General features: G+C 37.8%; 1 long non-coding RNA gene across 1 annotated transcript; it reads right to left on the reverse strand.

The window, feature by feature from the left end:
* Positions 1–645: 645 nt before the first annotated feature.
* On the reverse strand, positions 646–22,221 carry LOC149776410 (uncharacterized). Its single transcript, XR_016416039.1, has 5 exons — positions 21,813–22,221; positions 21,190–21,311; positions 10,678–10,792; positions 1,209–1,315; positions 646–756 (listed from the first exon to the last, which is right to left on the reverse strand). It is a non-coding gene; the product is annotated as an uncharacterized LOC149776410 (long non-coding RNA).
* Positions 22,222–25,274: the final 3,053 nt, after the last annotated feature.

Raw genomic sequence — 25,274 nt, forward strand, 5'->3', positions numbered from 1 at the left:
TCTAACCACTAAGACACCGGAGTGGTCAGAATGGAATTGTAACAATTACAATGGAAGCAATTTGTATTATGCTTGTTGGGGCATTCCTCACTGATGGCTGTCAGTGACATCATCATGGGAATGTGTAACAGCCACATTTTGTAAGAACAAGGTGTAGTTGGTGAACAATACAGACACTTTTCTGCCATTTCCACTGGCATCATCTCATATGATGTTATTTAAAAAAACTTCCTACAACATACTCACAACATATAAAACCTATATGCAAATCTGATGAAAGCTGCTTGTGTTTCTGAAACACATATTCCATACTGGTGGCAAGAATGTCCAAATCTACATTACAAAAATGAAAACATTACCATCCATCTAGGAGTTGCAAATGTATGAAATCCTCTTGTTGGGTAGTTTTACTAACAGGCTTTACAGCAGGGCCTTCCATTAGATTTAAATGTGGCAGGTAAGTTGACAAAGTAGGGTGGGGGGTTGGGGGGACCTACCCCAATGGGGATAATTCATTTTTTTTTTAAAGTAGCATGGTGTAAAGTAAAAGTAGATGGGCTGATAAGGAATCCACTGAATTTACAGACTAAAGGTTCAGACATTTGTTTTTAAGAGAAAAATGAAAGAAGGAAACAATACAACAGATATTTTAATATGACTTTAATGTTTATTTTCTAGATTTAATTAAGATTATGAATCAGAATCAGTCTCCAACTCCACTGTAAAGTTTATCTATTACTTCTTCTGCTCAGGCACCTGCAAATTAAAACAAAATTGTAATGCTTAAATAAAGTCATATCATCTCAGCACTAGTTACATATGCAGAAGTCATGTTAATCAGCATTATAAAAATGTATGAAATTTTCTTCACTGCACTTGTGCTTCCCTTACTATCGTTAAGCCATGATACAAGATAACTTTGCACTTACTTGTCATTTCTGGCAAGTGGATGGTGCAATCAATTTGCACAAAGATGAATTTATTTCATCCAAATATTTCATGTGAATAAAAATTCCAAATGGAGGCACTTGTCCGATCAGACAAGATATATGCAAATTGTAGTTAGCTGGACTCTAGCTCTGATAGTCCTGGGCAATAGGATAAGCTGATTTTGTTATCAGTTTAGAAATGCATCCGCTTTGCAAATACTATGCTTTAAAAGACGAAACTGAATCCAATATTGATGAAATAAGAGTCATTTGGATTACCTTGTTTTTTATCATTCTGCGTTGGTTGGGTGCATATTTGAGGGTCTCTGATATGGTCTCTTCCATTCCATTTGCCTTTGCTTTGCCATTAGTTTTCAAGCAGGCTTCTGCATGAGTAATAAAATGTTTTAAAATAAGTTTCACAACAAAGGATGTATTGCATTTTTCTAAATGCCAGCAATAATCAATGGAATATTTTTAAAACATGTACTTTGAAATGTGTCTCAAGTTACTTTATCAATTCATTTAAAAATCTCTGGCAAGTCACATGAAAAACACAATTTAAATCAAGCCATACTTACTTATCAAAGACTTTCTCATTCACATCCTTTACCTCACACAATAAATATCAGCAACACCAACATTAAATTCACACAATCAGTACAAAACCTAGGTGTTACTCTGGACAGTACTCTCACATTGCACCAACATGTCATGAACATATGCAAGGCTGCGTATCTTGAGCTGAGACGCATCAGCTCCATTCTCAGATATCTTTCAGTTGATGCCACTAAAACACTTGTGTGTTCATTACTGCTTTCAAGACTGGACTATGGTAACTCAATTCTGTCTGGTTCATCTTAATATCTACTGCAGAGACTTCAAAAAGTTCAAAACATAGCTGCTTGGATCATACTTAGAGTACCACAATCAGAGCACACCTCCCCACTGCTCTGTACCCAACACTGGCTATCCATTCGATCCAGAATCAAACACAACATTAGTTCTCTGTGCTACGTTTCACTGACAGACTCTAGTCCAACATACCTATCCGACCTCACCTATGTGTACACACAAGCAAGATACTTACACTCCTCTTCCGACAATCATATACTCATTATTCTCACTATGAAAACAAAGTCACATGGACAGCATTCTTTTGCATACCAGGGCCCAGCAACATGGAATGAATTGCCCACTGAACTTAGACACAAAGACGCAGTGATCCCATTCAAGAGTGCTCTCAAAACTACTTATTCTGACTACAAAAACAAACTTAATGACTTAATAATGTTAACTACCTTAAATATTCTCAGCATGTTTTTTATGTTTTCTAATTTCATGGTGTTTGTTTTTGTAATCATATCATTGTGTATGTTTTTATGTTGTCTAATGTTGCAAAGCGCTTAGAGCTTCTAAAGATTAGGCGCTATACAAAGTCCTCATTATTATTATTATTATATTTAGCTTGGATGAATATTTTTTAAATCAGTGGCCATAACTAAAAAATGGGATTTTGTTTTATGATCATAAAAGTATGTTGGACACCATCCATGATGTACAATGCTGTCTGACATTTCTATGCACCTAAGGTTTCCATCTCAAATATTAAAGCAAAATGCATACCGAATTTGACAGATTGATGAAAATAAAAAAAAGCAATGCTTACCATTTGAAAAGAGGCAATTGTCACTAGAATATTCTATTCAAAATGATATTAATTTTGGACACAGGGGATACCACCCCCATGTTTTCCTGACTCGTGATATGTCGGCCTATTCTGTGCACAGCTTTAAAAGATGTAATGTTTATCCATCGAGCTATAGAAATGAAATACATTTACTGTAGACTGTTTCTGTCAGCAGTTAAGTTGAGTAATTAGGTCAGGTTTATAGCTAGTTTACAAAATTCAATGTAGAATGCCAATAAATGACAAGATATATTTTTGCAAACTAAAGTGATCTTGAAAAAAGATTAGTAAAGTTTAACATTTTATAAAAAATAAGCTATTATGTGGAAAAGAAACAACAATGAAATAGGATGCAATGTGTTTACGTCTAGTTTTGGAAGGTACCGTCATAATTGTACCGTAGTTTAATGGGTGGAAAGGCCATTGAAAGGTAAGGGCAGTGCGGAGACCATCGAGTATGTTCCAGAATAGCTGAATCTTTGTAGATACATAGATCCATTCGTAACTTCAGTCCGCAAGCGAAACACTGTACTTCGTATCCCAATCCTGACTCGGGTCCGAAGTAGACAAATCCTGTTCTAGCTAAAACATACGAAGAAGGTAATCCTTCCCTATCCGTAGGCCATTTTTGAAACGTGTCCAATCGACGGGCACAATCACAATAGTCAGGTAAGAAGACTGGAAAATGGTAGGGTTTGAACTTGGAGTTCTCACTGGATTTCTCACTCGATTCTTGCTGCGGCGAAGTCATCCTTCTGGTGGGTGGCTATCCTCTTACAACCAATGTTTTATACCGACATGTCCATACGGCAAAGTAAAGTGGGTGGGAAGCCGCACTCGCTTCTGCTACACGATTTGATAGACTTTTTCCAAGGGTCGACTGACGATGTGGTGTGTGGGTAAACGTACAATCTTGTTGGGTTGATAGGTGGTCACTTTCTCTAGACTGCAAGGCTTCTTTCAATATGCCAAAGTTGACCACTCGACTGGTACGATAATTCAGAGTAAGTCCTTTCACTTTACACTTCGTGTGCACTTCTCCTTGTTTGTCCCAGTATTCGTAGCCGTAATTTTTGGGACCACCACTAACGAAACTTAGAATCTTGTCATCGGGGTGCTTGTCTGTCCAGGCTCCTAAACGGTCTCCTTCGATGTCAGGGTGCTGTTGACTCGGGTGATCGATATAAATGCAACTGTCCATGTCAAAGTACAAGACACGTTCCCCTAACAGTTCTAAAGCTTCGTACAATTTTAAGCGAGCATGAGCTGTCATGTAAGCTGCAATGATGACATTTCCAAAGGGGTCATCTTCTACAAAGTTCAGATCTTCTTCGTAATTCACCAAGATCAAATCCTCACGAACGACGTCCACGTGTTTCATGAATTTGGCTTTGTCGTGAATCATCTGAAAGTAGCGGGAAGGTTCGGTCAAATACTCCGTCTTGGGTAAACACGGTCATTGTGCCATTTTACCCCACAAGCAATTTAACATCACTTTGGCAAACGATCGCCTGCCTTCGTTTTTCTCAATGTGATTTAAAGTAATGCCTTCTTGTGCCCAGAATTTCTCTCTGAATGTCTTTTGGTTTTCGGGAGTGTGACACCAGGACAGATAGCCACTGGCTTCTTGCTCAGTTTCAAAAAGGCATCCACGTAGTCTGCGAAAATGCCTTTCTGCGTGGGGTCACCCTTGTGGAATTATTGTGTCTTGGGAAAGTGGCAAATTTCGTACACTTCTAACAGTTGGTATCCCATGTTCAGAGCTTTGAACAATTCTACGCTGACCCATGTCCCCGTCAAGGCCCGTTCTTCCTGGGTGTGATGACAAGGTTGATCTTGGTTGCACGTTTCAGCACAAGTACGGCACAAAGGAAACACAAGTTTGCCTTGGCAATGGCGAGGTAAGACGGGATGGTATAGGTTCGTGGGAGGCAAAACTTTGCACTTGATCAAGCCTTCGTATTGTCGAATGTTTTTTAGGTCGATGTGTTCGGTGAACAATTGTGGGTGCCCTGCAGGAAAGCAACAATATTTGCACACATAGGAATACAGTGAACACACGTCCAAGTATTTGATTTCTTCTCCTTTCTCTTCGTCAGCTTGGTACAGCAAACAGGTGGCATTGGTCCTTCCTCCGTACAAACTATTACTTGGGTTCAGGGGGTCCATGAACTGGTAACTTTCCATGAGGCGTTTAAACTCAGGATCAGTGTTCAAACGGTGATTGTATTTGTGTTCCCACATTTCCACCACTTGCTATCCTTCCTGTTCTAACTTTAGGCGTGGCTGACAAATGGCCTGGTACAAGTCTTCCATGGTTCGTTGTAAGAACTGATTTTTAGTGCCGCGGTCAGGGTAACAGACGGGACATCCGTGAAATAAGCAACCGTTAAACTCGTACATGATCTTGGGGTTTTCTAAGTCCCAGCCATTGACCGAATGCATTCCGATGATCTTTCGCCCTGTCCGTTGCGGGCATGCTGAATCCATTTGTCTTCCTTGTCGCACAAGTAATGCAACCAGCATGGGGCTTTGACCGAGTATTGACGTTTGACATAGTTGGTCGTTTGAGGACTGATGACAGCCACAGTGTTTTCAAGCATGAATCGTTGTCGGTAGACTAAGGAACACGCTTTGGCAATGGTGCAAGCCTCTTTTAAATGATCAACCCCTCCGTGTTCCATGAACAGTTCTCGAAATTTTCCACAGCATCGCCGTAAAATGTCCATGTCGGAACGACGATACTTTAGCATTTCTTCCTGAAAGTCGAAAGGGTCGGAGGCGTGAGCCTGGTACCAAGCGTAGAAAGTTTCTCGTTCAGTACGCATGTTGTCAGGGTCGTAATAGTGAGCCTGAGGCAAATGGGGTAGAACGGCGTGTTGATTGGCTTCTGTATTGAAAAAGTGTGGAAAGTACCCTTTAGCCATTTCTGTCATTCCAAACATTTTAGGCATTCGACTCAAAGGCATGGCTAAGTAGCTCATCGAATCTTTAAACTGCACTTGTCCCACTTGCATGAAAATGATTTTGGCTCCGTTCAAAGTGATTTTAGGACGCTCGATGCCACGTTCCGTATAACATCTCAAAAGAAACTGTCCATCGTATCCGGAGAAATTGTGAGCCATCACCGTGGCATGGTGATGACAATCTCCATAATAATGTTCGATGTCCTCTTGGCTCCACGTCTTGTCGATGGGGTCTAAGACCCATTGTGTGAAATCGGCTAGTGTGTTCAGTCCTTGAAAGATTTTTTCACGCCCTCCAGGAATCTTACTGCAGTGAGGGCAATAACTCAAGATAGGTTCTTGAATCACTTCTCGCACGCTCGATGAGCCACGCAGAAATTAGGAATGTGAATACTGGTCTCTTGCATGCATTCGAAATCGAAAAAGATGAAATTGCCTTTCTTCTTCTTGTGACCATCCTCTTTCTCTGGTTGGGATTGGTATTTTTGTATGTAGCATTGGTGTTCCAAGTCCACAATGCAGTGACAAATGTGACATTTTTTCTTTCCTGAACATACGTGTGCCTTGGTACTGTTGATACATAGACCTTGTCCACACATTGGGCACAATCTCAGGAGTTGACAAGCACATTTCTTCTGTGAACCTTGCATCTTCAGATGTTGTTGGTAACAGGCAGGGCTGACAAATGTGCGCAGACAAGCAGGACAATGCACTGGTTCTTGCCCTTCGCTCAGACAGGGTTGAGAGGCCAAACATCCTGAGCATTTCGATCCACAATGTTTGTGTTGCTCTCGATTATTATAACCATCATAAGTCACATTTCTCACAGTAATATTTGTATCCCAGGAATCCAGTGATAGTGGTAATGGTATCGAAATGGTCATCGTGATGATAAAGGTGAATGTATTTTCCATCCTTAAAGTCTTTCCCTCGAAACAACAGAGACCCGCGCACTTCTTGAGGGTGCACTTTCAAGGTGTATCGTGGAGCTAGGGCATCTTGCAATTTTTGCATCTCAGGAATGCCACAGGATGTGTCTTTGGACAGGCATGCTTGTTGTAACAGAAGTTCTGCTTCATTTCGTTGTTTGGCTCGGTTCGATTTTCGAATGTTCTCCCAGGCTCTTTTCCATTCTACCGTGTCGTTCTTGTCGGCATAGGTTCATCCCACCACGATGGCTCGGGCTAAACACATGTGGTCTTGAAAATTGTTAATTTGGACAAGACTTGTTTTGGTAATGCGAAGGTTGTTGACCAATAAGGTCTTTCTGCATTGTCCGGTCCCTTAAGGAGGAGAGACGTGGGTCATGTCCAGTGTGGCTTTTCCATCGGTGATGTCAAACTGGTCATTAGATTGTTGCACGTGTTGAATCTTGTCCATGACTTTGGAAGTGGTCAATTCTGCAGGGCTGCTAAACTCGATCCAAACAGGGGATTTCAAGCCATCATGTTGTATGGAAAGTCTCAAGCGATCATCTTCTTTGGGTTGACATTGTCGCTTGAGTGTGGTGAGCAAAGAATCCCACATGTCGGTGATGAACCCTTTTGCTTTCTCTAACGGTACTTCAGACTTGAAATCTTTAAACTTCACTGTGTATTTGTAAGCCGTAGTTCTAAATTTTCTAGAGGGACGCTTTTCCGTCTCTCGAATGTCATAGTACTTTTCAGGGTTGACTAAGGGTGGTAAACTTTGTTTAGAGGGTTTGGATTCTGGTTCACTCATGTCCTCTTCAAAATCACTGGCATGAATTTGTGCCAAGACTTCAGCCCTAGTACGAGGCGATAGATCACGTTTCTGCCTCTTACTTTCTTCTTCTTTCTTCTCAAATGAATTGGATCATTTCATCTCGATAGCAAAAAGTCAAATGACTAAAGTTTAAACACCATGGATTAATTTATAGTCATAGCAGACCAGCGTATATAAAGGGTATGTGTCTTGTCCTTTCACTATTCATTTCACTCTCAAACTGAGCACAACAATGGAAGAGACTACCAAGATCGAACGTTTCATCAGAGCTTTGCGAGGGGTCATTAGAAAATTCTCTTCAGACCAGCCGAGGGACTACTCTCCTTCCTTTCAAGATAAAAGTCAAGATACTTGCTATATCTGTCAGAAGAAAGGGCATTGGTCTTCAGAGTGTCCAGACCGTCAAAAAAGAAAAAAAAGGGGTTAGAAGAGACAAAAGTCAAGATACCTGTTATTATTGTCAAGAAAAAGGACATTGGTCACCAGACTGCCCAAAAAAGAAACAAGAGGAGTCAGAAGAAGAGAGGGATTCTTCAGAGGAAGAGGAAGAAGAAGAGGAAGAAAACAGACAGGTGAAGAAAAAGAAACAGGAGAAGAAAAGAAGGGAAGAAAGTGAAGAGGAAGAGGAGGAAAAGACTATGACGGTGAAGAAATTAAAAAAACAGAGAGTGAACAATGAGACAGAATAAGTCTATGAACTTTTTAAAGTGCTCTGTTGTGAATTGTGAATTGTAAATATTTATAAAAGAATAAATTAATTATAAAAGGTAAGTGTCTTTGGGTTTTGATTTTAAAATAAGAACCTACACTCACGCACACTCATACACAGACAGGTACTATTGGGTAAAATGGTTTTTATTAGTTATTGGCAATTGAAAGCCTATCTCTTTTCGAGAGACGTGGATGGCCCTGAAAAGGGCCTTTTTTGGTGTAAGGGGTGAGTTTAAACAATCAACTTTAACTGTCTTAAGCCTTTGCCATGGCCAAGGCCTACTTCTGGACTGCGTACTGTTGATGATGATTTTGTTGAAATCACTAAGGATGGTGCAGTAGGCGTAGTCACAGGGTTGGAGTGTTTAGCTTGGGAAGGTCGTATTCTCTTCGGCCGTAATAAAGAAGTCTGATTCATCTGTTTCAGACTTCTTAACTAAAATGTCTAACAGTACCGTGACCGTTTGATTTTGACACCCTTGTTTCTTTGCTGCTGCGTCTTCTTCTTGTTGTTTTTTTCTTACCTCTTCTTCTTGCTGCTGTTGCTGTAGGAGAAAAGCTTGTTCCGCTTCCTTTTGCTGTTGTATAAATTTCTCCAATTCTTCTTTCTGTCTCTGTCTAAAATTTTCCATGTGCGGTAATGAAGGAGAAGGTGACGAAGGTTCAGGAACAAATTCTTGCAAGGTAAAAAAATCCACAAAATCCCAATTCACCTCTTCTGAAAGTAAGTCTGGGTTCCCTTGGGTAGTCTCCACCATCAGTGCACCCAAACTGATCGTTTTCTGAGTTTCCGTCATGTTGAAAAACTGTCGCTTAGATTGACTACGCACAGGCGCTAGCGAATCTATATAGACTATGTGACGTCACAGACTGCTCTCTTCGGATTGGACGTGGGCTGACTGAATTTTGTAACGCGTGTTTGGATTGGTCAACAAACTCAATCCGTTTCAATCCTTCCTCCCCCTATAAATAAGTACAGTTCACTGCATTCCTTCACCTGTTACTCAGCACCCCAACATGTGGACCGATGTACAATCTTCAACGCTTGTGTCTTCGATGATGTTCCGGACGGACATATCAATGTATGTCCGATCCAACTGGACAGTTATCCACAGGACAGACACCAGCCTGTGGATGCGAAGAATCTTATGTGGAGCATCAAGGATGCCTCAAAAGAGTCTTAATCTATGGTCCTGCAGTCAGGCACAGCCTAAGGTCAAGAAGAAGATGTCACAGATGCCCTTTATGTTAAGGGTATATTAACATAAAACCAAAGGCCCTTTTCAGGGCCATTCCTATCTCTCGAAAAGATCTTGACTTTCAATTGCCTACCCCTTTTTTTATTTTTTTGTTTAAAAAAATAATAAAAAAATAGAGACCCCTCCCTGTTTCAATTTTCGCCTGTTCCATTTTCATAGACCCATCAGGTCGGGACCTTATTAAAATAGGGTCCCGACCCTGTTCCATTTCCCCTAGTCCCAAGACAGTCCCACGATTTATTCCCCATGTTCAATTTCCCTTGTCCCTAGAGTGAATAGTTTTTTTTCTTTCTCCCATGTTAAATTCCCCTTGTCCCTAGAATGGATATTTTTTTTTTTTCTCCCATGTTAAATTACATAGTCCCCAGAGTGGATATACCCTTTTTAACATGGAAGTTCCCTAGTCCCTAGACCGTCCCTATTCACTACTACCATTGTCATTACCAGCCTGAAACCCAATTTAATGCCATTTGTATAAATTCATTTCAAATAAATATTATGATATAGTTGAAGTGTAAAGTCAAGCAAGTATTCTGTTTGCAGATTTTACATTTTAGATATTATAGTAAAGTCATATTTTCTCTTGTTTAGTAAACTTTATTGCAACTGGTTCCAAAATAGTAAATCTTATTTAATGTTCATTCACCAGAATAGGTATTAATACAATCCCGAATTAACTGTATGGTACTAAAATATACCCTGATCTTGTGTGAGATTGTAATATACAGAACTATACCTCAAGACAACAATAATATATTGAATTTATATTGTATCAAGACTGTCATGGTTATGAACTCCAACTTTATTCAGGTTTTTTCATAATAAATGATCATCTTGTGCTATGGTTGAAAAGAAATCAAAGTTCAGTTTAACTCCATTCTCTCCACATTTGTAAGTTGTTAAGAGGCATACTCATCCTCAGTGTTATAGTAAAATGTAATCTTATTTGGATCAATCTTGGTGGTGTAATATATGAATGGAGAAAGAATATTATCATCCAGATTAAAATATGTTTTATTCAGACTCTACTAAAATTTTTAGTTGGATATGGGTTACGGAGCCTGATGTGTACGAACAAGGCAATGTGTACCATGACCTTTTTAATTTAACATTTTAAACTCCTGCAGAAGAAAGAGATTTTTTAGATCCATTAATCTTTATTAACAAAAACATTTCTTCAGTATGATTTTCAATTACTTAGCATTGACAAAACTCATATTTTAAAGTTGTTGTTTTTTTGTGTTTGGTTTGGCCTTTTATGGTAAACCAACACAAGTAAGTTATTTAGTGCCAAGGCACTTTAAGTATAGTGCCTTGCCCAAGGACACACCATGGTAGCTAACCCAGGTTGGTCTGATGGTAGAATTTGAACCTACCTTATTTCACAGGTCCAGAAAGCTAACCACTGAGCCACTACAGCTCCCCATCTTATAGTGGAATGCTGGTATACTTTATGATCAAGAAGGATGGGTTGGGGTATGCATGTTGCATCTGAAAAAAGTGATGGAATTTTTGTTTACATAATATTTAATCATACAATATGAATCATTTTCTATAGATTTAAGATGTATCAGATCAAGTTAAGAAAAATCATATATTCTGTTTCCTGGGAATGTACTAAAATTCACTGTTATTGTTTGATTTTTTGGTAGTAAGCTTACTTGGTATTTTTTTCTTTTTAACTTGAATACCTAATTTGTTAACATCCTATTCTAAATCTTCAGAGTTCTGTCTATTAAGTGACAACTGTTGATACATGTAGGGAAGTTTTTGTTTATATCTTTTGATTTTTGTGATTCTGGAAGTTGCAGTATTTGTTGTTGCATTATAACCATTTCAGTAATTTAATGAATGCAGAGTATACTGCTCTATAAATGAAATTTAAGTGAAAATAATGTAAAAGTATGTTTCACTGCAAATATAAATTGTTTAAAATAATATATCATTTATCATATGACTATTCAATTGTGGTAACTAGTATTCCATCCAATATCTATATATTAAAATATGTCTTTTCATACAGCTGGTGATCATTTAGATACAAGTCCAATTGAACATAATCAAATTATCAATGCAGGTGTTTTTATTAGTAGTAGTATTGCAAGTATAAGTGTTAGTATTAAGATTTCATATACAGGTATGATAAGTGTATCATAATGTTTAAATGATGCTCCTTGTTACAACATAAAATATGTTCATTGAAACAAATGGTTCACTGGTAAATTGGCAGCAAAGGTCTTCACTGAATTATGTTGCATAAACTATTTTACAATAAAACATATATGATGCATCTCAATTATGATGAATGTGAGGAGGAGGATTAATAATAATGCAATTTAAGTTATCTTCATAACATAAGTTCTAGCAGATGTGTAATTTTTATGTGGTTCATCATCAGTTTGAAACTGGTCTGTGATTTCTGGATCTGGACATACCTGGTCCCCTGCTGTTGTGCTGCTATGGTCTTTACAGTTCATTAGGATATCAGTTACACTTGGTTTACATTTAGAACCCCATGGGATGGAATGCCCAGTTTGAAACTGAGAGAATGGTTAATTATCCATAATATAACTCCTGCAGTTATTATTAGGTTTGATATCAAGGTCTTTCTTTAAAAGCTTTTCAACTCAGGTTCTGTTCTACCATACAGATAAATAAAGTTAAATTCAAGGCTTTCAGATTTGTCCAGTTTGTTTCATGTGTTGCAGCAGACAGACTGTATATTGCCACTGTACCATATAAATATCAGTGCTTAGTCTGCTCTCAGTTGCTGTGGTTTGATTAGTTACAAGTGTCATCACATGTGACTAATTATTGACCAATGTAATGAAACTTGTATAATTAGAAGGCTGTATTTAAAAACTCTAAAGATCTTAAAAAGAAAATTGGATCGGGGTAAGTAAAACCTTTTACTTTGACCATTTGGCTAGAAAATAATTTTCAATAAGTTTAAATTGGATAATAGTAATATAATAATTAATTACACAAATCAGAATAAAAGCTATTTGCATATCCCCTTACAGCTGTTGCTTTTTCATAGTACTAAGTAGAATAAAGTATAGTTAAGACAGATAAAGAAATATCCCGTCATATATACCTTACATCAAATAAAGAAACTCAAGATGGATAACAACAAAATTAATGTCACATCATCAAATAGTTATCTCAGCTGCCTGGTCAACCTAAAGGCAGATAAACTAAGGCAAACTTACTCCGAAGCAGTCTCATCCCCCCTAAGAGAAAAACGACAGATACAGTTCTTAACGCCAATTTTCAACTCGACCCCAACTGACTCGATGAGTAGACTCTACCTGTCACCAAGCGTAAACGAGAATGTGGACAATCTACCGAGTAACCGCAAAACTACATCCGACATGAGTACCCAAACTGAGGAACAATACTCAACAAGCACAAAAACAACCCAGACCACGCTGGTTAAAAACACTAGCAGCCAGGGGACTCAAACTGAGAACCTACTAGATGAAACAGAACGCCCTCACCCTACCACAAATAAAGCAGTCACACACGACTCAACAAAAGGTAAGAATAATAGGAAAACCAAATCCCAAATACCAGTTAGAAAGAATAAGGAACACACTAACTGTCAATACAAGACCCAGCAAGCCGGTTATGGACAACGAAACAAAGTCAGCTAAAGAGACAAACACCAGGGAAAAAAGACCAGTCTGCAAAATATCCAAAACAAGAAACACCCCGCTGAACTGACTCTCTTCGTCAAGGGAGTAAATTCTAAAATAACGAAGTTAGCCTTTAAAACCATAGCATGGCAATTGAACAAACATCACCAAGGAGAATTCACGCTTAAAAGCACTAGAGACGACTTGCTGATAATCAAATGCACCACTGAACAACAGATTGCCAAATATATGGAAATTGAAAGAATAGGCCAAATAAATGTTCAGGTCACTAGACACAACAGAACAAAACAACACATAGACCCAAACCCCCCAAAAACACACAACAAAGGAGTCATATACGTATCAACTCAAAATAAAACCAATGAAATAGTAGACTACATAAGGAGTAAAGGACAGGAAGTAGAGAAAGCAATCCGCCTAAAAACAAGAAGGGGAAAGGATAGCACTGCAGTGGTACTCTTTTTTAAGGGCGCCACCCCAGAAACTATCAAAATAGCCGAAAAACTCGAGGCTAAAAAAATTTTTGCTTTCAAAAACAAACCACGGTTCTGTGGCAACTGCAAAAATTGGGGGCATTACTCTAAGAGTTGCGGAAACCTATTCCGGTGCAATCAATGTGGTCTTCACCACCCAGACCGGAAAACATGTAGCGCCACCAATCAGCACTGCGCTAACTGTAGTGGTAACCACAAACCAAACCACGCAGAATGCCCCAGGGCTCTTAGAGAAGCCCTAATAGTCGAATATATGATCTCCCATGGGGTAAACTATAAGCAGGCCAAAACAAAAATCAGGATACCAAAAACAAAATAAATAGGTAGCACCCTCACTGGTAGGAAACACGCATAAAATGAAAACAACAGTAAATTAAACAAACTATTAAGACTTTTTGCACTAGAGATGGATTCCAGAGCAGAAATCAAAATATGGCAATGGAATGCACGCGGCCTTAGGGCCCACGCTGACCAACTAAATAACAAAATACTTGAACAGGAAAGAAAACCAGATGTTATATGCATACAGGACACCCACCTAAATGATACCTCACGTATCCCAAACATCATAGGCTACAACACCAAATACCTAAAGCATCGATCCCCCACAGCAAGAGGAGGGGGGTTAGCAACCTTTGTTAGAGATGGAATTACATCAGAAATGCATAAATTAACAGATAGTAGACCGCCCAATGACTTCGAAATACAGATAGTCAAAATAACCGCTCAAACTAAGCAGGTACTAATCATTAACCTCTATGAAACAAATGAGCAGCGCAATTTAAGTGCAGACGAAACAATCAAAATGATTAAAGACTGTGGAGAATGGGTGGTAATATGCCGGGACTTCAATGCGCACAATGAACTATGGGGGAGTCAAAAGACGGACATTAAAGGAAAAATTGTAGAAAAATGGGCACAAAAATGCAACTTAGTTTTTCTAAACAACGGAATGCACACCCGGACAGATGACAGAACAGGCCACACATTAGCAATAGACCTATCTCTATGCACACCAAGATTAGCAGGCATTTCTGATTGGCAAGTTGATGAAAGCGACCCTATGGGAAGTGACCATTACCTTATAAATATAGAAATACAAATTAGAATACCTCAAAATAAAGCGTCCTTCACACCAAGATGGAAATACGAACAGGCCAACTGGATTAGGTTCAAACAGATAGGTGACTCAATCAACCCAGAAACCATATATCACCGGGACATTGACACCTTTAATGACAAATTAATAGAAACCATTAACACAATGGCCCAAGAAACAATTCCTAAAACTAAAGGAGTAGCACCCAAACCCACGGTGCCCTGGTGGAATAATGAATGTAAAATAGCAATTAAAGAGAAAAAAAGAGCTCTAAACAAATTCAAAAGAACTAAAAACAATAGGGACTTTAACTACTACAAGGAAAAGGAAAAAACTGCCAAACAAACTATTATGATAGCTAAACAAAACTCATGGAGAGAATTCTGCTCAAAACTAGATATTAACACAAAATCGAAGGAGGTGTGGCAAAGAATTAAAAAAATGAGAGGCAAAACTAAATCAATAACCCCCAACATACCTGGACAAAACAACAAACATAAGGCAGAATTATTCGCAAACTATTTCGCCAACATGTGTAGCAATACCAACTTAGAGGATAAGTTTAAAAATCATAAAAGGCAATTTGAGGAAAGCAACTCTGACAACATAAAGGAAGCAGGAAATAATGACGGCCCACTAAACCTTCCGTTTACAGAAGCCGAATGGAGAAAGGCCCTCGCCGGCAAAAAGACCACATCCCCCGGGGAGGACACTTTGGGGTATGAAATGTACAAGAACCTACCCAAAAAACTTGTCACAATTGCACTTAACCTCATTAATAAAATATGGGAAACCGGTACCATACCTATAAGATGGAAAAAGGCAGTAGTGGTCCCGATTCTTAAGCCTGGAAAACCCTCAAGCGATATAAAATCATACAGGCCCATATCACTAACAGACAATATATGTAAAATAATGGAAATTATGGTAAACAACAGGCTGAAATACCATTTAGAAAGCAAAGGACTACTAGCTAATACACAGAGCGGGTTTCGCAACTACCGAAGCACAATAGACCAACTCATGAGACTAGAAACCGCTGTCAAATTAGCATCTAGAGAAAAATTTTAAAAATCCAGATATGTTACAGCCATCTTCTTAGACATGGAAAAAGCATATGATCTAATGTGGACTAAGGGACTGATAAGTAAACTTAAACCATACGGAATAACTGGCAATATATACAAATTTATTGCTAACTTCCTAACCGATAGAAAGATACAAGTCAGACTAGGACAAGACTACTCCGAACGATACAAACTGGAAAATGGCACGCCACAATGAAGCGTGATCAGCCCAACTTTATTTAATATAATGATAAACGACCTGGAAACAGCGGTAAAACCCAACCACCTTGACTTATCCCAATTCGCCGATGACAGCGCCGTATGGAAAACTGGCAACCCGGCCAGCAGAGAAACGACCAAGCACCTACAAAAAGGACTAAACGATATAGGAAATTGGACAGATAAATGGGGATTTAAATTGTCACCTCTAAAAACAGTAGGCATAGTTTCCAATCCGGGGGGTGGCCACCCCCCACCCACTCCAAACTTAACCCTAAAGGGGGTACCCATCAAATTCGAAAAACAAGCAACACTCCTAGGTATGGTATTCGACCACGAACTCACGTGGGCAGCTCATATCCAAGAACTCGTAACGAAGTGCAAACGAGACATCAACCTCCACAGAAACCTCAGAGGGGTGAATTGGGGGGTTGATCAAAAAACACTCGTTACCCTATATAGAGCACTTATAAGAGCAAAATTGGACTACGGTTGCCAGGTATATGGAGCGGCGAACGCCACGTTACTAAAGAAACTAGACACAGTCCAATCAAAAGCGCTAAGGGTATGCACCGGCGTCCTAAATGGTACCCCCACACAAGATATCTTAATAATAGTAGGAGAACCCCTGCTAGACCTAAGGCGGAAGGAATTGATGCTGCGATACTCGACTCGAATATCAATACACCAACCCAACCACCTCACGCTACAAGCCCTCTTAGCATGCGACAAACCATTCGATACAAAAGGAAAAAATAAAAAAATACCTAGTGGGAAAATAATTATAGAATTAAAAAGGAAATTTCAAATCGCAAATATCAACCCAGAAAAAATAAGGTACTACCCAGACCCCCCGTGGACCTGTCCCACACCACAAATAGATCTTAGCTTACGTAAACTAGGACAAAAACAAAATGACCCGATAGGACTAAGAGCATCAATACTAACGTACATTGACAACAAATACGAGACATACACGCAAATCTTCGCAGATGGATCAAAAACCAAAAATCCAAATAAAACTGCAGCAGGGATAGTGATCCCAAAATTAGATGTCACCGTTGGAAAAAGACTCCCAGACCAATGCGCTATATACACGGTAGAATTCATGGCAATACTAATGGCATTAACATACATCAAAACATACCCCACAACTAAGGCAGTCATTCTAAGCGACTCTTACAGTGTACTACAATCGTTAGCAACGGACCAATCCAAGAGCAGACCTAATATGATTAATCATGCAAGATCGCTACTTAAAGAGATTGAAAAAAACAACAAACACGTTGAATTCGTATGGATACCCTCTCACATCCATAATCCCAGGCAATGACAAAGCAGATGCAGAAGCAAAAAACGCCACAAACGAACCAAAAGCCCAAAATATAGCATACAGCGTCACTGAAATCAATAACATGGGACAAGATCAATGACATGTGGCAAGAGCTATGGGAAAAATCGGATGCAAACAGTCTAATACACACGATGATGAAAAAAGTAAGTAGAAAAGTCGAAAGTCCGACCTTCAAAAATCCATACGATATAACAATAATAAATAGAATAAGAACAGGTAAAACACTATTGGCAGGATGCGCAGGGAAACACATAAAAAGGGGACCAACCGAAAACTGCCCCTACTGCCCAACTCCAGAAACAATCGCACACTTAATAAATATATGCCCCAAATACAACCAGGAAAGGGCCGAACTAAAATCTCAACAGGAACAAATAGGAGAACGGTGGACATACCCGGAGTTACTTGTGGCAAAACACAATAACATAGGAATGACCTATAATAACATCATGACATTCATTAACAAAATAGGCAAAAGGGGACAAATCTAAACCGAATGAAGGGTTGGGTATAAAGAGAGACCATGTAAAGAAATTAAAACCAATAAACCTAAAAGATCGAACCCAAAAAGAAAAAAACCAATCAAAATATTACAAATCACTGTTTGGGAATTGTGACGGCCGGCTCGGGCTAGTGGGTTCACAGACTGACACCGCCGCTCATAACCCGAACAATAAAAACCAGATAAGGACGAATATTACAAAATCACTGTTTTGGAATTATAATGGCATGCTAGGCCCCGTAGGTTCAAAAAAAAAAAAAAAAAAATATAAAAAAATAAAAATAAAAAAAATATACATTAAAATAAATCACAAATAGCTAAGCTAAACAAAAATAACAGGTAAATAGCCAAGTGGTCAAAGCGAAGGGAAACAAAGGCAATCAAACCACCTCCCTCGAAGAAAACATCTCACGGCGAACATGGCAGTATCAAAAGGACGAGAAGACCAAAACAGAAACGGACACGGGATAAGGCAGAAAGAGCTGAAATAAAGAAGAGCAGGAAAAGGCACAGAATGAAGTTAAACGTCCTAAGGCAGTAAAAGAAGAAAGAACAGGACACTTGCAGACCTTGGGGAATGAAGGCAGAAACAATGAAAAGAGTATGCCTCAAATAATCAAACCACCCCCACCCCCCAGTATGAAAAGAATTGCCTTCCCGAAATCAAACAAAATAAATAAGGCCACCCCCCCACATCTACTTATAAGTGTGAATGAGAAAGTGAGCGTGAATGTGTGTTGTCGGGATATGTGGGAAAAGCAGAAAAACGAACAAAAATGTCTATAGCCATCACACAAATATAGCATACACACTCCCTACCCACCTTTTTTTTCTTTTCTTTTCTTTTTTTTTTTCTTTTTTACAAACAAATTTTACCACATAGGGCTTTCATTCTGACCCACGAAAGCCCTCTTTTGACCAACAACTTACTGGCCCTGAAACACACTGATTGGTTTAAAGCCACACGTACGAAATACTTAACCAAATTGAGATCTCCAAAACAAAATAAAGGGCTACTAAAAGCCTACTAGATGTGAAAAAATTTCCGGAAAATTCAAGTACGCAAAGTACACAAAATTTAATAGACCTTACAAAAGATAGGAAAATTCACAACTCAGGAATATCTGAAGCGTATGTGACAATCACATGTTTGGCAAGATAGTACAGGAATAGCCCAATAAATATAGGGAACTGGGCATTGATTGCAACGAAAATTTAATAATACTGCTGCTGGTGTGCTTCGGTTACTGCCTGAAATGAGAGAGGAAGGAGATGCAGGATGCAGAAACAGACCACCAACGGAGTACAACGATGGAGAAGGTTGCAGCGACGAGAGCCTGGGCGGGACCTTTTGGGGCACCTGGGCTTCGGCTTGCTTGCTTGGGGGCATTGTATAAGTTAATCGCTAAATTCAAAAAGTACACAAATGTGTACAAACTAAACAGTCGCACATACCGAAAGGTGCACGTGACTTTAATCCAATGAATGAATGAAATGTGTGCTAGAGGGTAGGGTTAGCAGTTATACTCCCAATTATGTTTGTGATGAGCAAAAGCAGCTGCACAAATTTGAGCTTTTAGTTTGGTTCTGGTAGGGTCAAAGGATGCAGGTACATTTTACATTAATTTTTTACTAGAAATAGCTATTTTCAATATTTTTCTGTGACAAGGCAACTAAAAGAATCAGTATGTGCCTTATGCATGAATAAAGTTCACTAGTACTATAACAAATTAGCATACTTTTCATCACCCCTCTACCATCAAGATTTTTTTATATTTACCTCTGTAGCAGACACAAATAAAAGTCGGCAGCTCATTTGCAGACTAAGTTACGCATATGATCTCCAATGCTCATCTAACTGTGACAGGCAGTCACCAACAAGCCAACCTATTTCCATGCCTAACTCAAAGTAAATCTGAACCACATTATAGATTTAGCTTATGTGTAAATTTATAAATGCTAGGCTTGTGATAATTAGGTTCATGCCTTCTACCTTAAAAATTAGAGGGATGTCAAAATACGAAACTATCCAGTGAGACCTATGATGTTAATTTTAATCCCTATGGGATTTGTGACATAAAAAACCCAAATGCTTTATGTATTAAAAGGTAACTAATGGGGGCAGGATCTGCAGTGAATCAATGGTTAGTATGCTAGACTCCTGATAAAAATGTTTGTGTTAAAATCCTGTTATCAAGTCAACCAGGTTACCTACTGCAATGTACCCTTGCCTTACTCCAATTCCCTCAGTACTCAGTAAACAACTAGTGTTGCTGTACATAACAAAACCAGTCCATATTGATTTTACATATTTTACTAAATCCTGACAAAAATAATTCTCTAAATAAAGAATGATTAATATGTGATGGTCTCGCATGTAATCAAACTCTTCCAAGCTTTTAATGATATGAACCGATTTATCAATGTTTATCAAATTTGCATGAAAAACTATTTCTTATTTGTCATCAAATATGTTCAATGTTTTGATCATATAAGCATTTCTGCTACATTAAATCAAAATAATCTTTTTGTCAGAAATAGAGCCCTTATAGTATTTGCAAGGTCAACCAATCAGATGCAGAATTTGAGTTTAATATGAATGAATATTTTTTTTACAAAATTGCTCTTTTGCTATATCTTGATGAGATAAATCTATTCACCAAGTCTGATGAAATTAATGAGAAATAGTTTTAAGAGCAGTAGCAAGAATGGCTAGTGAGATGTAGAACCACCACATTATATGCATAGATTTTGCTTATAGCCTCAGACATACAAGCAAATAATTAAACAAGTCAGATCTAAATTGGATCATAAACACTGTTGTGCAAATCATAAGAAACTCTGCCAATCAGATGCAAGGTCACTTCACTACCATACCTTTATCACACTCATAATAAGCATCATTGTGAAACTTGACTCTATAAGCCCAATGGCCAAGCATGATCAAACTTGAATCAGCAGTAGTGGTTATAACCTCATGTATTTGTATGCATCTTCACTTCTTCAATCTAGATCTCATTTATATAAGCATGTATTCTACGTTTAGTAAAAACTGCACTACATGTATAAATATTGCATGCGGTGGTAACATACTCAGATGAAAGATCACCTTATTATTATTAATGGTTAACACTCATCAAACTTCAAGGACAACTTAATGATTTTAGCCTATATTGTGGAAGTATGGCTTTTAGGCTGGTTAAAAAACTCAACTAATCTTATACATGATCACATGTATATACTTGGATTTTCCTCATTATTAGATTTATCCAAGATGTTGATTTAAGCCCAAAACCAAGTTTTATATAAACAAATTGATCAGAACTATGGACTCCAAAGTAGCTAATTTCTTACTGTTGAAAGACAGAAGGGGATGTGAAATAAATAACACACTCTGGACCATTACATAAACCCACTTAGCCTTTTGACCAGTTGAGATAAAATATCAACAATAATGTTAAATAAGATTGATAAATTATGTTTTCTCACATTACCTCTAGCCCTTTTCAACATGGATGGTATTTTTCTTCCACATATGTCAGCTCTTAATTAGTGGCCCTTTCCCATCATGAATGTTGTAGGTGAAACTCTCAGAATTAGGCTTTTTAATTTATATCTGTAGAAGAAAAAAACTATTGGTCTGCATATATCAATGTCACCATTTCTGTATTAGATTAAAATACCATATGTGTGTGTGTGTGTGTCTGTTAATTTTAGAATTTAAGCAAACTTGTCTCCATGTGTTTATTTTAAAACTGATGATGATAACACATAACAGGTTCAATGGATAAAATGTTATTTCTTACTTCTTACAACTGCTCATTATATCTGAATTTACATTCAATGTTTGTTTTAATTAACATATTTGGGATATTGGGCAAATTATTTATTTTGTAGTTTATCATTATATCATTTACCAGTCTTTTATCATTCAAATATGTAATATAGTACCATTATACTGACTTCATATTCTATATGATATCCCAGCAATACATATTAAGAAGATAAGTGCAAATAAAAATGTTCAGAATGTAAAATTTACTCCAAGCTCAAAGAAGATCAGCAAAAGATAATATCCAACAAATTACCAAACAAAAAGCGAAGTTAACGCAGTTACCTTTATTATGATGTCTCCAACACCAACGGTACTGTACAGCTACGTCTTCTGAGTTTTACCGTCATCTTGTCTTTCAAACCAGAATTAATTTCTTGAGCTCTTACAAAATGAAGAAACTTTTAAATACTATAATTTAAGCAGCTTCTTTACATGCCATCAGATAAATTATGGCACAGTGTTATGTCTGTCAGCAAAACGCAACTTCACATTTGGACGGCGCGCTGTGTGGGCATCGCCGACACAGCAACTGACATGAATTCTCTATTAGCAGACAATGATTCGGAATAAATCCTTCGCAAATCTAACATTCTCGATTTTTCATAGTTCCACTTTTCATTGTTGCATCTGTTTGATTGTACAATTGCTAATGATGTTCAATGAATCAACTTCAATTCATCTGCTGTCTGAAATCCCGGTTCAGTTGGTATTTTCTTCCGCGCATGATGCCGTGTAAATAAAAGATACGGTCGACATTCAAAGTGGTTTAGGTTAATTTATTATTTTTCTTTATTAAGGTCATTTGCAGAAAGTGTTTCGCTAGGGTGAGAAAAAAAAATATAACAAAAAGAAAACTTTCTTTTCCAACGCTAATACTGTATATATTTCAATTTGTGATTGATGCTATAAATAAAAAAAAATGATAATAAAGCATTTTAGCCCGTGGCTTCGGCACGGCACTCGTTTTTGTGGGTTTTTTAAAATGTTGTTAGTGTTGTTTTGGGGTTGTTTTTTGTGTGTGTACCACACTAAAAAACATACCAGGTATTAGGCCTAACGTAGGAAAAGAAATTATCCTCTATTTATTACTATTCTTACTGTCAAATGACGCAAAAGTGATCAAATTGCTATTAAGATTTTGTTTTGTATAACACTTACCGCTCGTTTTCCTCGAGATAAAGCAGCCACTTCAAAATGATTATAAAATCTGTGACAGATGAAAAACGTGGTTTAAATAATTCGTAATCGCCTGCCTTAAAATACTGTAGGAATTTGCTAATGTATTTCATGGCCCTCGTTTGAATAGATACCAACGATCATGTATATCGACCAAATTTTGTATATTCCTGCCCACAATCATGTATTTTGTATTAAACCGTATATTACACGAGCGCTCTGTGGCAAACTCGGGGGGGGGGGGGGGGGGGCGGGTCTCTATTATACCCAGAGGCGTAGCTATGATATTTTGCGCCCGGGGACGAACTATAAAATTGACGCCCCAGCCCCCTCCCCGTTTAATCACATTTTTGAATATTACACCTTGTTTACTTATTATAATGTAACGTTGTAAGCCTCATTTTGGCGCCCCTGTACCTTGGCGCCCGGGGACATATGTACTCCCCTTCCCCCCCCCCCCCCCCAGCTACGCCTCTGATTATACCTGCTGTATCAGTTGAGAAATATATTGAACAGATCAGGCCCCAATACTCTCGCTCTGAAAAACATTAAAATAATTATATGCAGAATATCGGTAGGTCTCCCTCTTGCCAAAAATGTCAGCACCATATATATTTTGCAAGTAATGTAATGGGTATAATAACACACACACACACACACACACACACACACACACTTTTTTTTTTGGGGGGGGGGGGGCAACGGACAGATGCCCCCATTTCCGAAAAAAAATAAAAAGTATTTTATATTTGTGTATTTCCCCCTCAGATGTGTTCTACGTTTTATTAAAACAAAATTTTATATAAAAAATTTAGTTTTTAGAATTTTTGATGGGGTATTTATGTTTCCATAGTGTTATCTAAAGGGTTGTTCGTCCGAGTCTGGTTTCCCTCACCTTGCTCGAAGTTCATTCCCTTGAAATGTTTTGTAACCTTTGCTATATGTCGCCTAGGTCTCAGTGTTTGCTATATGTAATGGTGTTATATTGTGTGTATGCTATATTTTCTTTATGTTTGAGACAGCAAGTATAGATCAAATATCTTTCCCAGTTGTATTTCTTCCTTTATGATGTTATATTGTATCTTTTAATTTGTTTTATGGTTTTCTAATTTTGACGATGGAATGGTGTACTATTTAGATTTTGTTTAAAAAAAATAATTTCCTATTTTATTATTCGAGTGATAATATGTGTCGTTCCTCATAATAGTCTTTAAAGATGTTGATAGGTAGGTTACGCTCGATCCAAGGTTCACGCTTCTTTATTCTCTATGTGTTTTTCCTGGGTCGCGTTAGGCCTCCTTTATTTAGTTTATCTGATTATGCTTTATTGAAAGATCCAAACGTATTTATGAGACCACATTATTCTATAGTGGTCAACCATGCAGTGCGGGAGAAGTTAGTAGGGTTTTAAACTAAGTGTTATACAGTATGTATTTGTGTCTTTATTTTGTCTGTTTATGTTCTACATTGGGTGTTTTCAAAGACTCATGATGGGCCTATGCACTTCACTGAGCCCTGTGACTTAGCCCCATGATGTCATCGCCATTTACTTCCCCCTTATATTTTCCCTGTATCCCTTCCTATATATGTCTTTAGAATTTTCTTTCAGAGAAAGAAGAAAAAAAATTAAATTACAAAATTCTTTTATTTTTTTCTTTCTTCCTTTCTTCCCTTTTCTCTTTAAAAAAAAAAAAGTTATATGGGTTTCTTTGAAATATTTGAAATAGAATTTGAAATTTTCTTTGAAATATGGCTGTTGTGGGGTGCGAGGAGGGGGTATGGGTATGGCATCAGCTCGCAATTGCGCTACGCGACCCTTCGGTCTGTAATACCTATTCCTCCCTCCCCCCCCCCCCCAATTCCAACATCAATTGCGTTATATCAACCTGACGGTAAGTATCTATTCGTCGTAAGACGTACTGAGTTCTTGTTGTGGTTAATATTCTTATTTTTACCACGTATCTTATTTAAAAATCTTTATCACCTGTCCACAGGATATCATCGTAGTTACTATATAGTCTATACATTTTAGAACGATTTTGTTTTCGTAGTCTAAATCTATGAATAAAATGTTATTTTTGTTATACTTATATTTTTTGCAAATTTTCATTATTAACTTTATCCTATTATGTTTAGTTTTATCACATTGGACAATCGTATGTAGTTTGGTGAAGTTCGCTGTTTTACATAAAGGGCATTTCGGCATTATCCTCAGCATACGATGTTTGATTGTTTCTTCGCCTGTTAGCCAGGTGTTGTGCAGGTATTTAAAAATTATACTTTGTGTTTTGACAGATCTTATTTTCCCCAATTTTTCCAATTTTTTTGTCCAATTTACACCCTCAGTTGTCCTGCTCTACTCTACATTTTATATTTTTGGTTACCTCCTCCCTAATCCAAGCGTGACTTTTACTTATTAAATTTTGCATAAATCTGTTTTGTCTCTATATTTTAAAATTAGTTCTCATATGTTTGCGTGGCACTTCGATTTTTTTATATTAATTTGTTATTTTTGTATATCTCTGGTCGGTTTCTCAAGTTGAAGCCGAACCAGTAGATGTACGGTGC

Source organism: Sinohyriopsis cumingii, chromosome 18, assembly GCF_028554795.1.
Source record: "Sinohyriopsis cumingii isolate HCF-2022 chromosome 18, ASM2855479v2, whole genome shotgun sequence".
NCBI classification, from domain to species: Eukaryota; Metazoa; Mollusca; class Bivalvia; order Unionida; family Unionidae; genus Sinohyriopsis; species Sinohyriopsis cumingii.